This window comes from Schistocerca gregaria, chromosome 3 (genome assembly GCF_023897955.1).
Source record: "Schistocerca gregaria isolate iqSchGreg1 chromosome 3, iqSchGreg1.2, whole genome shotgun sequence".
Lineage (NCBI taxonomy): Eukaryota > Metazoa > Arthropoda > Insecta > Orthoptera > Acrididae > Schistocerca > Schistocerca gregaria.
In genome coordinates, this window is record NC_064922.1 from 30,271,248 (window position 1) to 30,284,845 (window position 13,598).

The window sequence follows — 13,598 nt, forward strand, 5'->3', positions numbered from 1 at the left end:
GTAGACTGTTTGAAACATTACTCCCATGGAGGAAAGTGCTCATGGTGACTGTTGTACTCAATCCCGATGCAATTTCTGTGTTTCAACAACACTCTGATAGTCCACAGATTACAGAATGCCCCCAGATGTGCATCGGAAACTACTACTGGTCTTGCAGGGAACGATCAAAACCTAGACTGTTTGAGACATTACTCCCATGAAGGAAAGTGCGCATGGTGACTGTTGTACTCAATCCCGATGCAATTTCTGTGTTTCATCAACACCCTGATAGTCCACAGATTACAGAATGCCTCCAGATGTGCAGCGGAAACTGATGCTGGTCTTCCAGGGAAAGATCAAAGCGTAGACTCTTTGTGACATAACTCCCGTGGAGGAAAGTGCGCATGGTGACTGTTGTATTCCATCCCGACGCAATTTCTGTGTTTCATCAACACTTTGAAGGTCAACAGATTACAGAATGCCTCCAGATGTGCATCGGAAACTGATGCTGGTCTTCCAGGGAAAGATCAAAGCGTAGACTCTTTGAGACATTACTCCCATGGAGGAAAGTGCGCATGGTGACTGTTGTATTCAATCCCGATGCAATTTCTGTGTTTCAACAACACTTTGAATGTCCACAGATTACAGAATGACTACAGATGTGCATCGGAAACTACTACTGGTCTTCCAGGGAATGATCAAAGCGTAGACTGTTTGAAACATTACTCCCATGGAGGAAAGTGCTCATGGTGACTGTTGTACTCAATCCCGATGCAATTTCTGTGTTTCAACAACACTCTGATAGTCCACAGATTACAGAATGCCTCCAGATGTGCATCGGAAACTACTACTGGTCTTGCAGGGAAAGATCAACGCGTAGACTGTTTGAGACATTACTCCCATGAAGGAAAGTGCGCATGGTGACTGTTGTACTCAATCCCGATGCAATTTCTGTGTTTCATCAACACCCTGATAGTCCACAGATTACAGAATGCCTCCAGATGTGCAGCGGAAACTGATGCTGGTCTTCCAGGGAAAGATCAAAGCGTAGACTCTTTGTGACATAACTCCCGTGGAGAAAAAGTGCGCATGGTGACTGTTGTGTTCCATCCCGATGCAATTTCTGTGTTTCATCAACACTTTGAAGGTCCACAGATTACAGAATGCCTCCAGATGTGCATCGGAAACTACTACTGGTCTTCCAGGGAACGATCAAAGCGTAGACAGTTTGAGACATTACTCCCATGGAGGAAAGTGCGAATGGTGACTGTTGTATTCAATCCCGATGCAATTTCTGTGTTTCATCAACACTTTAAAGGTCCACAGATTACAGAATGCCACCAGATGTGCATCGGAAACTACTACTGGTCTTGCAGGGAACGATCAAAGCGTAAACTGTTTGAGACATTACTCCCATGGAGGAAAGTGCGCATGGTGACTGTTGTATTCAATCCCGATGCAATTTCTGTGTTTCATCAACACTCTGATAGTCCACACATTACAGAATGCCCACAGATGTGCATCAGAAACTACGACTGGTCTTCCAGGGAACAATCAAAGCCTAAACTGTTTGAGACATTACTCCCTTGGAGGAGAGTGCGCATTGTGACAGTTGTATTCAATCCCGATGCAATTTCTGTGTTTCATCAACACTCGGATAGTCCACAGATTACAGAATACCTCCAGATGTGCATCGGAAACTACTACTGGTCTTCCAGGGAACGATCAAAACGTAAACTGATTGAGACATTACTCCCATGGAGGAAAGCGCGCATGGTGACTGTTGTATTCAATCCCGATGCAATTTCTGTGTTTCATCAACACTCTGATAGTCCACAGATTACAGAATGCCTCCAGATGTGCAGCGGAAACTGCTACTGGTCTTGCAGGGAACGATCAAAGCGTAGACTGTTTGTGACATTACTCCCATGAAGGAAAGTGCGCATGGTGACTGTTGTACTCAATCCCGATGCAATTTCTGTGTTTCATCAACACCCTGATAGTCCACAGATAACAGAATGCCTCCAGATGTGCAGCGGAAACTGCTACTGGTCTTCCAGGGAAAGATCAAAGCGTAGACTGTTTGTGACATAACTCCCGTGGAGGAAAGTGCGCATGGTGACTGTTGTATTCAATCCCGATGCAATTTCTGTGTTTCATCAACACTTTGAAGGTCCACAGATTACAGAATGCCTCCAGATGTGCATCGGAAACTACTACTGTTCTTCCAGGGAACGATCAAAGCGTAGACTGTTTGAGACATTACTCCCATGGAGGAAAGTGCGCATGGTGACTGTTGTATTCAATCCCGATGCAATTTCTGTGATTCATCAACACTTTGAATGTCCACAGATTACAGAATGACTCCAGATGTGCATCGGAAACTACTACTGGTCATCCTGGGAACGATCAATGCGTAGACTGTTTAAGACATTGCTGCCATGGAGGAAAGTGTGCATGGTAACTGTTGTATTCAATCCCGATGCAATTTCTGTGTTTCATCAACGCTCTGATAGTCCACACATTACAGAATGCCCCCAGATGTGCATCGGAAACTACTACTGGTCTTCCAGGGAACGATCAAAGCGTAGACTGTTTGAGTCATTACTCCCATGGAGGAAAGTGCGAATGGTGACTGTTGTATTCAGTCCCGATGCAATTTCTGTGTTTCATCAACACTTTGAAGGTCCACAGATTACAGAATGCCTCCAGATGTGCAGCGGAAACTGCTACTGGTCTTGCAGGGAACGATCAAAGCGTAGACTGTTTGTGACATTACTCCCATGAAGGAAAGTGCGCATGGTGACTGTTGTACTCAATCCCGATGCAATTTCTGTGTTTCATCAACACCCTGATAGTCCACAGATAACAGAATGCCTCCAGATGTGCAGCGGAAACTGCTACTGGTCTTCCAGGGAAAGATCAAAGCGTAGACTGTTTGTGACATAACTCCCGTGGAGGAAAGTGCGCATGGTGACTGTTGTATTCAATCCCGATGCAATTTCTGTGTTTCATCAACACTTTGAAGGTCCACAGATTACAGAATGCCTCCAGATGTGCATCGGAAACTACTACTGGCTTGCAGGGAACGATCAAAGCGTAGACTCTTTGAGACATTACTCCCATGGAGGAAAGTGCGCATGGTGACTGTAGTACTCAAACCCGATGCAATTTCTGTGTCTCATCAACACTCTGATTGTCCACACATTACAGAATGTCCCCAGATGTGCATGGGAAACTACTACTGGTCTTCCAGGGAACGATCAAAGCGTAAACTGTCTGAGACATTTCTCCCATGGAGGAAAGTGCGCATGGTGACTGTTGTATTCAATCCCGATGCAATTTCTGTGTTTCATCAACACTCTGATAGTCCACACATTACAGAATGCCCACAGATGTGCATCGGAAACTACTACTGGTCTTCCAGGGAACAATCAAAGCCTAAACTGTTTGAGACATTATTCCCTTGGAGGAGAGTGCGCATTGTGACTGTTGTATTCAATCCCGATGCAATTTCTGTGTTTCATCAACACTCGGATAGTCCACAGATTACAGAATGCCTCCAGATGTGCATCGGAAACTACTACTGGTCTTCCAGGGAACGACCAAAACGTAAACTGATTGAGACATTACTCCCATGGAGGAAAGCGCGCATGGTGACTGTTGTATTCAATCCCGATGCAATTTCTGTGTTTCATCAACACTCTGATAGTCCACAGATTACAGAATGCCTCCAGATGTGCAGCGGAAACTGCTACTGGTCTTGCAGGGAACGATCAAAGCGTAGACTGTTTGTGACATTACTCCCATGAAGGAAAGTGCGCATGGTGACTGTTGTACTCAATCCCGATGCAATTTCTGTGTTTCATCAACACCCTGATAGTCCACAGATAACAGAATGCGTCCAGATGTGCAGCGGAAACTGCTACTGGTCTTCCAGGGAAAGATCAAAGCGTAGACTGTTTCTGACATAACTCCCTTGGAGGAGAGTGCGCATTGTGACTGTTGTATTCAATCCAGATGCAATTTCTGTGTTTCATCAACACTTTGAGGGTCCACAGATTACAGAATGCCTCCAGATGTGCATCGGAAACTACTGCTGTTCTTCCAGGGAACGATCATAGCGTAGACTGTTTGAGACATTACTCCCATGGAGGAAAGTGCGGATGGTGACTGTTGTATTCAATCCTAATGCAATATCTGTGTTTCATCAACACACTGATAGTCCACACATTACAGAATGCCCCCAGAGGTGCATCGGAAACTACTACTGGTCTTCCAGGGAACGATCAAAGCGTAAACTGTTTGAGACATTACTCCCATGGAGGAAAGTGCGCATGGTAACTGTTGTATTCAATCCCGATGCAATTTCTGTGTTTCATCAACGCTCGGATAGTCCACACATTACAGAATGCCCACAGATGTTCATCGGGAACTACTACTGGTCTTCCAGGGAACAATCAAAGCGTAAACTGTTTGAGACATTACTCCCTTGGAGGAGAGTGCGCATTGTGACTGTTGTATTCAATCCCGATGCAACTTCTGTGTTTCATCAACACTTTGAAGGTCCACAGATTACAGAATGCCTCCAGATGTGCATCGGAAACTACTACTGTTCTTCCAGGGAACGATGAAAGCGTAGACTGTTTGAGACATTACTCCCATGGAGGAAAGTGCGCATGGTGACTGTTGTATTCAATCCCGATGCAATTTCTGTGATTCATCAACACTTTGAAAGTCCACAGATTACAGAATGACTCCAGATGTGCATCGGAAACTACTACTGGTCATCCTGGGAACGATCAAAGCGTAGACTGTTTAAGACATTGCTGCCATGGAGGAAAGTGCGCATGGTAACTGTTGTATTCAATCCCGATGCAATTTCTGTGTTTCATCAACGCTCGGATAGTCCACACATTACAGAATGCCCCCAGATGTGCATCGGAAACTACTACTGGTCTTCCAGGGAACGATCAAAGCGTAGACTGTTTGAGTCATTACTCCCATGGAGGAAAGTGCGAATGGTGACTGTTGTATTCAGTCCCGATGCAATTTCTGTGTTTCATCAACACTTTGAAGGTCCACAGATTACAGAATGCCACCAGATGTGCATCGGAAACTACTACTGGTCTTGCAGGGTACGATCAAAGCGTAGACTCTTTGAGACACTACTCCCTTGGAGGAGAGTGCGCATGGTGACTGTACTACTCAATCCCGATGCAATTTCTGTGTTTCATCAACACTCTGATTGTCCACACATTACAGAATGTCCCCAGATGTGCATCGGAAACTACTACTGGTCTTCCAGGGAACGATCAAAGCGTAAACTGTTTGAGACATTACTCTCATGGAGGAAAGTGCGCATTGTGACTGTTGTATTCAATCCCGAAGCAATTTCTGTGTTTCATCAACACTCTTATAGTCCACCCATTACAGAATGCCCACAGATGTGCATCGGGAACTACTACTGGTCTTCCAGGGAACAATCAAAGCGTAAACTGTTTGAGACATTACTCCCTTGGAGGAGAGTTCGCATTGTGACTGTTGTATTCACTCCCGATGCAATTTCTGTGTTTCATCAACGCTCTGATAGTCCACACATTACAGAATGCCCCCTGATGTGCATCGGAAACTACTACTGGACTTCCAGGGAACGATCAAAGCGTAGACTGTTTGAGACATTACTCCCATGGAGGAAAGTGCGCAAGGTGACTGTTGTATTCAATCCCGATGCAATTTCTGTGTTTCAACAACACTTTGAATGTCCACAGATTACAGAATGACTCCAGATGTGCATCGGAAACTACTACTGGTCTTCCAGGGAATGATCAAAGCGTAGACTGTTTGAAACATTACTCCCATGGAGGAAAGTGCTCATGGTGACTGTTGTACTCAATCCCGATGCAATTTCTCTGTTTCAACAACACTCTGATAGTCCACAGATTACAGAATGCCTCCAGATGTGCATCGGAAACTACTACTGGTCTTCTAGGGAACGATTAAAGCGTAAACTGTTTGAGACATTACTCCCATGGAGGAAAGTGCGCATGGTGACTGTTGTATTCAATCCTAATGCAATATCTGTGTTTCATCAACACACTGATACTCCACACATTACAGAATGCCCCCAGAGGTGCAGCGGAAACTACTACTGGTCTTCCAGGGAACGATCAAAGCGTAAACTGTTTGAGACATTACTCCCATGGAGGAAAGTGCGCATATTGACTGTTGTATTCAATCCCGATGCAATTTCTGTGTTTCATCAACACTCGGATAGTCCACAGATTACAGAATGCCTCCAGATGTGCATCGGAAACTACTACTGGTCTTCCAGGGAACGATCAATACGTAAACTGATTGAGACATTACTCCCATGGAGGAAAGTGCGCATGGTGACTGTTGTATTCAATCCCGATGCAATTTCTGTGTTTCATCAAGACTCTGATAGTCCACAGATTACAGAATGCCTCCAGATGTGCAGCGGAAACTGCTACTGGTCTTCCAGGGAAAGATCAAAGCGTAGACTGTTTGTGACATTACTCCTTTGGAGGAAAGTGCGCATGGTGACTGTTGTATTCAATCCTGATGCAATTTCTGTGTTTCTTCAACACTCTGATAGTCCACAGATTACAGAAAGCCTCCAGATGTGCATCGGAGACTACTACTGGTCTTCCAGGGAACGATCAAAGCGTAGACTAATTGAGACATTACTCCTATGGAGCAAAGTGCGCATGGTGACTGTTGTATTCGATCCCGATGCAATTTCAATGTTTCATCAACACTCGGATAGTCCACAGATTACAGAATGACTACAGATGTGCATCGGAAACTACTACTGGTCTTCCAGGGAATGATCAAAGCGTAGACTGTTTGAAACATTACTCCCATGGAGGAAAGTGCTCTTGGTGACTGTTGTACTCAATCCCGATGCAATCTCTGTGTTTCAACAACACTCTGATAGTCCACAGATTACAGAATGCTTCCAGATGTGCATCGGAAACTACTACTGGTCTTGCAGGGAACGATCAACGCGTAGACTGTTTGAGACATTACTCCCATGAAGGAAAGTGCGCATGGTGACTGTTGTACTCAATCCCGATGCAATTTCTGTGTTTCATCAACACCCTGATAGTCCACAGATTACAGAATGCCTCCAGATGTGCAGCGGAAACTGATGCTGGTCTTCCAGGGAAAGATCAAAGCGTAGACTCTTTGTGACATAACTCCCGTGGAGGAAAGTGCGCATGGTGACTGTTGTGTTCCATCCCGATGCAATTTCTGTGTTTCATCAACACTTTGAAGGTCCACAGATTACAGAATGCCTCCAGATGTGCATCGGAAACTACTACTAGTCTTCCAGGGAACGATCAAAGCGTAGACAGTTTGAGACATTACTCCCATGGAGGAAAGTGCGAATGGTGACTGTTATATTCAATCCCGATGCAATTTCTGTGTTTCATCAACACTTTGAAGGTCCACAGATTACAGAATGCCACCAGATGTGCATCGGAAGCTACTACTGGTCTTGCAGGGAACGATCAAAGCGTAAACTGTTTGAGACATTACTCCCATGGAGGAAAGTGCGCATGGTGACTGTTGTATTCAATCCCGATGCAATTTCTGTGTTTCATCAACACTCTGATAGTCCACACATTACAGAATGCCCACAGATGTGCATCGGAAACTACTACTGGTCTTCCAGGGAACAATCAAAGCCTAAACTGTTTGAGACATTACTCCCTTGGAGGAGAGTGCGCATTGTGACTGTTGTATTGAATCCCGATGCAATTTCTGTGTTTCATCAACACTCGGATAGTCCACTGATAACAGAATGCCTCCAGATGTGCAGCGGAAACTGCTACTGGTCTTCCAGGGAAAGATCAAAGCGTAGACTGTTTAAGACATTGCTGCCATGGAGGAAAGCGCGCATGGTGACTGTTGTATTCAATCCCGATGCAATTTCTGTGTTTCATCAACACTTTGAAGGTCCACAGATTACAGAATGACTCCAGATGTGCATCGGAAACTACTACTGGTCATCCTGGGAACGATCAAAGCGTAGACTGTTTAAGACATTGCTGCCATGGAGGAAAGTGCGCATGGTAACTGTTGTATTCAATCCCGATGAAATTTCTGTGTTTCATCAACGCTCTGATAGTCCACACATTACAGAATGCCCCCAGATGTGCATCGGAAACTACTACTGGTCTTCGTGGGAACGATCAAAGCGTAGACTGTTTGAGTCATTACTCCCATGGAGGAAAGTGCGAATGGTGACTGTTGTATTCAGTCCCGATGCAATTTCTGTGTTTCATCAACACTTTGAAGGTCCACAGATTACAGAATGCCACCAGATGTGCATCGGAAACTACTACTGGTCTTGCTGGGTACGATCAAAGCGTAGACTCTTTGAGACATTACTCCCATGGAGGAAAGTGCGCATGGTGACTGTAGTACTCAATCCCGATGCAATGTCTGTGTTTCATCAACACTCTGATTGTCCACACATTACAGAATGCCACCAGATGTGCATCGGAAACTACTACTGGCTTGCAGGGAACGATCAAAGCGTAGACTCTTTGAGACATTACTCCCATGGAGGAAAGTGCGCATGGTGACTGTAGTACTCAATCCCGATGCAATTTCTGTGTTTCATCAACACTCTGATTGTCCACACATTACAGAATGTCCCCAGATGTGCATCGGAAACTACTACTGGTCTTCCAGGGAACGATCAAAGCGTAAACTGTCTGAGACATTACTCCCATGGAGGAAACTGCGCATGGTGACTGTTGTATTCAATCCCGATGCAATTTCTGTGTTTCATCAACACTCTGATAGTGCACACATTACAGAATGCCCACAGATGTGCATCGGAAACTACTACTGGTCTTCCAGGGAACAATCAAAGCCTAAACTGTTTGAGACATTACTCCCTTGGAGGAGAGTGTGCATTGTGACTGTTGTATTCAATCCCGATGCAATTTCTGTGTTTCATCTACACTCGGATAGTCCACAGATTACAGAATGCCTCCAGATGTGCATCGGAAACTACTACTGGTCTTCCAGGGAACGACCAAAACGTAAACTGATTGAGACATTACTCCCATGGAGGAAAGCGCGCATGGTGACTGTTGTATTCAATCCCGATGCAATTTCTGTGTTTCATCAACACTCTGATAGTCCACAGATTACAGAATGCCTCCAGATGTGCAGCGGAAACTGCTACTGGTCTTGCAGGGAACGATCAAAGCGTAGACTGTTTGTGACATTACTCCCATGAAGGAATGTGCGCATGGTGACTGTTGTACTCAATCCCGATGCAATTTTTGTGTTTCATCAACACCCTGATAGTCCACGGATAACAGAATGCGTCCAGATGTGCAGCGGAAACTGCTACTGGTCTTCCAGGGAAAGATCAAAGCGTAGACTGTTTGTGACATAACTCCCTTGGAGGAGAGTGCGCATTGTGACTGTTGTATTCAATCCCGATGCAATTTCTGTGTTTCATCAACACTTTGAAGGTCCACAGATTACAGAATGCCTCCAGATGTGCATCGGAAACTACTGCTGTTCTTCCAGGGAACGATCATAGCGTAGACTGTTTGAGACATTACTCCCATGGAGGAAAGTGCGCATGGTGACTGTTGTCTTCAATCCTAATGCAATATCTGGGTTTCATCAACACACTGATAGTCCACACATTACAGAATGCCCCCAGAGGTGCATCGGAAACTACTACTGGTCTTCCAGGGAACGATCAAAGCGTAAACTGTTTGAGACATTACTCCCATGGAGGAAAGTGCGTATGGTGACTGTTGTATTCAATCCCGATGCAATTTCTGTGTTTCATCAACACTCGGATAGTCCACAGATTACAGAATGCCTCCAGATGTGCATCCGAAACTACTACTGGACTTCCAGGGAACGATCAAAACGTAAACTGATTGAGACATTACTCCCACTGAGGAAAGCGCGCATGGTGACTGTTGTATTCAATCCCGATGCAATTTCTGTGTTTCATCAACACTCTGATAGTCCACAGATTACAGAATGCCTCCAGATGTGCAGCAGAAACTACTACTGGTCTTCCAGGGAACGATCAAAACGTAAACTAATTGAGACATTACTCCCATGGAGGAAAGCGCGCATGGTGACTGTTGTATTCAATCCCGATGCAATTTCTGTGTTTCATCAACACTCTGATAGTCCACAGATTACAGAATGCCTCCAGATGTGCATCGGAAACTACTACTGTTCTTCCAGGGAACGATCAAAGCGTAGATTGTTTGAGACATTACTCCCATGGAGGAAAGTGCGCATGGTGACTGTTGTATTCAATCCCGATGCAATTTCTGTGTTTCATCAACACTTTGAATGTCCACAGATTACAGGATGACTCCAGATGTGCAGCGGAAACTACTACTGGTCATCCTGGGAACGATCAAAGCGTAGACTGTTTGAAACATTACTCCCATGGAGGAAAGTGCTCATGGTGACTGTTGTACTCAATCCCGATGCAATCTCTGTGTTTCAACAACACTCTGATAGTCCACAGATTACAGAATGCTTCCAGATGTGCATCGGAAACTACTACTGGTCTTGCAGGGAACGATCAACGCGTAGACTGTTTGAGACATTACTCCCATGAAGGAAAGTGCGCATGGTGACTGTTGTACTCAATCCCGATGCAATTTCTGTGTTTCATCAACACCCTGATAGTCCACAGATTACAGAATGCCTCCAGATGTGCAGCGGAAACTGATGCTGGTCTTCCAGGGAAAGATCAAAGCGTAGACTCTTTGTGACATAACTCCCGTGGAGGAAAGTGCGCATGGTGACTGTTGTGTTCCATCCCGATGCAATTTCTGTGTTTCATCAACACTTTGAAGGTCCACAGATTACAGAATGCCTCCAGATGTGCATCGGAAACTACTACTAGTCTTCCAGGGAACGATCAAAGCGTAGACAGTTTGAGACATTACTCCCATGGAGGAAAGTGCGAATGGTGACTGTTATATTCAATCCCGATGCAATTTCTGTGTTTCATCAACACTTTGAAGGTCCACAGATTACAGAATGCCACCAGATGTGCATCGGAAGCTACTACTGGTCTTGCAGGGAACGATCAAAGCGTAAACTGTTTGAGACATTACTCCCATGGAGGAAAGTGCGCATGGTGACTGTTGTATTCAATCCCGATGCAATTTCTGTGTTTCATCAACACTCTGATAGTCCACACATTACAGAATGCCCACAGATGTGCATCGGAAACTACTACTGGTCTTCCAGGGAACAATCAAAGCCTAAACTGTTTGAGACATTACTCCCTTGGAGGAGAGTGCGCATTGTGACTGTTGTATTGAATCCCGATGCAATTTCTGTGTTTCATCAACACTCGGATAGTCCACAGATAACAGAATGCCTCCAGATGTGCAGCGGAAACTGCTACTGGTCTTCCAGGGAAAGATCAAAGCGTAGACTGTTTAAGACATTGCTGCCATGGAGGAAAGCGCGCATGGTGACTGTTGTATTCAATCCCGATGCAATTTCTGTGTTTCATCAACACTTTGAAGGTCCACAGATTACAGAATGACTCCAGATGTGCATCGGAATCTACTACTGGTCATCCTGGGAACGATCAAAGCGTAGACTGTTTAAGACATTGCTGCCATGGAGGAAAGTGCGCATGGTAACTGTTGTATTCAATCCCGATGAAATTTCTGTGTTTCATCAACGCTCTGATAGTCCACACATTACAGAATGCCCCCAGATGTGCATCGGAAACTACTACTGGTCTTCGTGGGAACGATCAAAGCGTAGACTGTTTGAGTCATTACTCCCATGGAGGAAAGTGCGAATGGTGACTGTTGTATTCAGTCCCGATGCAATTTCTGTGTTTCATCAACACTTTGAAGGTCCACAGATTACAGAATGCCACCAGATGTGCATCGGAAACTACTACTGGTCTTGCTGGGTACGATCAAAGCGTAGACTCTTTGAGACATTACTCCCATGGAGGAAAGTGCGCATGGTGACTGTAGTACTCAATCCCGATGCAATGTCTGTGTTTCATCAACACTCTGATTGTCCACACATTACAGAATGCCACCAGATGTGCATCGGAAACTACTACTGGCTTGCAGGGAACGATCAAAGCGTAGACTCTTTGAGACATTACTCCCATGGAGGAAAGTGCGCATGGTGACTGTAGTACTCAATCCCGATGCAATTTCTGTGTTTCATCAACACTCTGATTGTCCACACATTACAGAATGTCCCCAGATGTGCATCGGAAACTACTACTGGTCTTCCAGGGAACGATCAAAGCGTAAACTGTCTGAGACATTACTCCCATGGAGGAAACTGCGCATGGTGACTGTTGTATTCAATCCCGATGCAATTTCTGTGTTTCATCAACACTCTGATAGTGCACACATTACAGAATGCCCACAGATGTGCATCGGAAACTACTACTGGTCTTCCAGGGAACAATCAAAGCCTAAACTGTTTGAGACATTACTCCCTTGGAGGAGAGTGTGCATTGTGACTGTTGTATTCAATCCCGATGCAATTTCTGTGTTTCATCTACACTCGGATAGTCCACAGATTACAGAATGCCTCCAGATGTGCATCGGAAACTACTACTGGTCTTCCAGGGAACGACCAAAACGTAAACTGATTGAGACATTACTCCCATGGAGGAAAGCGCGCATGGTGACTGTTGTATTCAATCCCGATGCAATTTCTGTGTTTCATCAACACTCTGATAGTCCACAGATTACAGAATGCCTCCAGATGTGCAGCGGAAACTGCTACTGGTCTTGCAGGGAACGATCAAAGCGTAGACTGTTTGTGACATTACTCCCATGAAGGAAAGTGCGCATGGTGACTGTTGTACTCAATCCCGATGCAATTTCTGTGTTTCATCAACACCCTGATAGTCCACGGATAACAGAATGCGTCCAGATGTGCAGCGGAAACTGCTACTGGTCTTCCAGGGAAATATCAAAGCGTAGACTGTTTGTGACATAACTCCCTTGGAGGAGAGTGCGCATTGTGACTGTTGTATTCAATCCCGATGCAATTTCTGTGTTTCATCAACACTTTGAAGGTCCACAGATTACAGAATGCCTCCAGATGTGCATCGGAAACTACTGCTGTTCTTCCAGGGAACGATCATAGCGTAGACTGTTTGAGACATTACTCCCATGGAGGAAAGTGCGCATGGTGACTGTTGTCTTCAATCCTAATGCAATATCTGGGTTTCATCAACACACTGATAGTCCACACATTACAGAATGCCCCCAGAGGTGCATCGGAAACTACTACTGGTCTTCCAGGGAACGATCAAAGCGTAAACTGTTTGAGACATTACTCCCATGGAGGAAAGTGCGCATGGTGACTGTTGTATTCAATCCCGATGCAATTTCTGTGTTTCATCAACACTCGGATAGTCCACAGATTACAGAATTCCTCCAGATGTGCATCCGAAACTACTACTGGTCTTCCAGGGAACGATCAAAACGTAAACTGATTGAGACATTACTCCCATGGAGGAAAGCGCGCATGGTGACTGTTGTATTCAATCCCGATGCAATTTCTGTGTTTCATCAACA